Raw genomic sequence first — 748 nt, forward strand, 5'->3', positions numbered from 1 at the left:
TTCCTTTAATACACAAGCTTATTAGGATAACCATCGTGAAATAGGAAAATAAAATAACCAGTAAAGGCTATTTAAACTTATGCAACTTTGTAAAAATTCTTGATTTTAAAAGAAAAATGGTAACTTTACATATACAGCTTCTGTGCAGACCTATGGGTCTCCATGCTAACCGACTACAAACAAACACTTTGTAGTCTGATCCGGTAGACCTGTTCTTTCACACTACTTAACTAAGTCTGTTTTTCTAATTTCGCAGTCTGTTGGTTAGAAAAAAGATGGACACATGAAAAGAGAATCAGACTACAGAAGGTTTGTTTGTAGTCTGTTGTTATAGAGACGCATTGGATCACATAAGAGCTGCCTACGCCATAGGATATATTTAATTAAGACTAGCGGCTCAGTTGATATAACATGTATTGAAGCAATAAAAGATAGTTGTAAATGTGGCTCCTGCCTTGGTAAAGGCCATCTATGCACATACGGTAAAATCAATTTGAAGTAAAAATATTACTATCCTAGGCTTTTGGATGTCCCTTTTGCAGCCCTAAGATTTCAAAGAATAATCCCAAAATGGCCTTTGTGACTGTTACTTGATGGTGGATGATGATTTAGTTGGTATTAAAGGGATTCTATCAGTGGGAAAACTCATTTTTAACTAAGCATATGTTTGCATAGCCTTTAGAAAGGCTATTCCAGACATACCTTTAATTTGTTAATCCTCTCAACCGGTTTTGAATTAGCCTGCTTT

The sequence above is a fragment of the Leptodactylus fuscus genome, chromosome 8 (assembly GCF_031893055.1).
Source record: "Leptodactylus fuscus isolate aLepFus1 chromosome 8, aLepFus1.hap2, whole genome shotgun sequence".
In the NCBI taxonomy this organism is placed as follows: Eukaryota; Metazoa; Chordata; class Amphibia; order Anura; family Leptodactylidae; genus Leptodactylus; species Leptodactylus fuscus.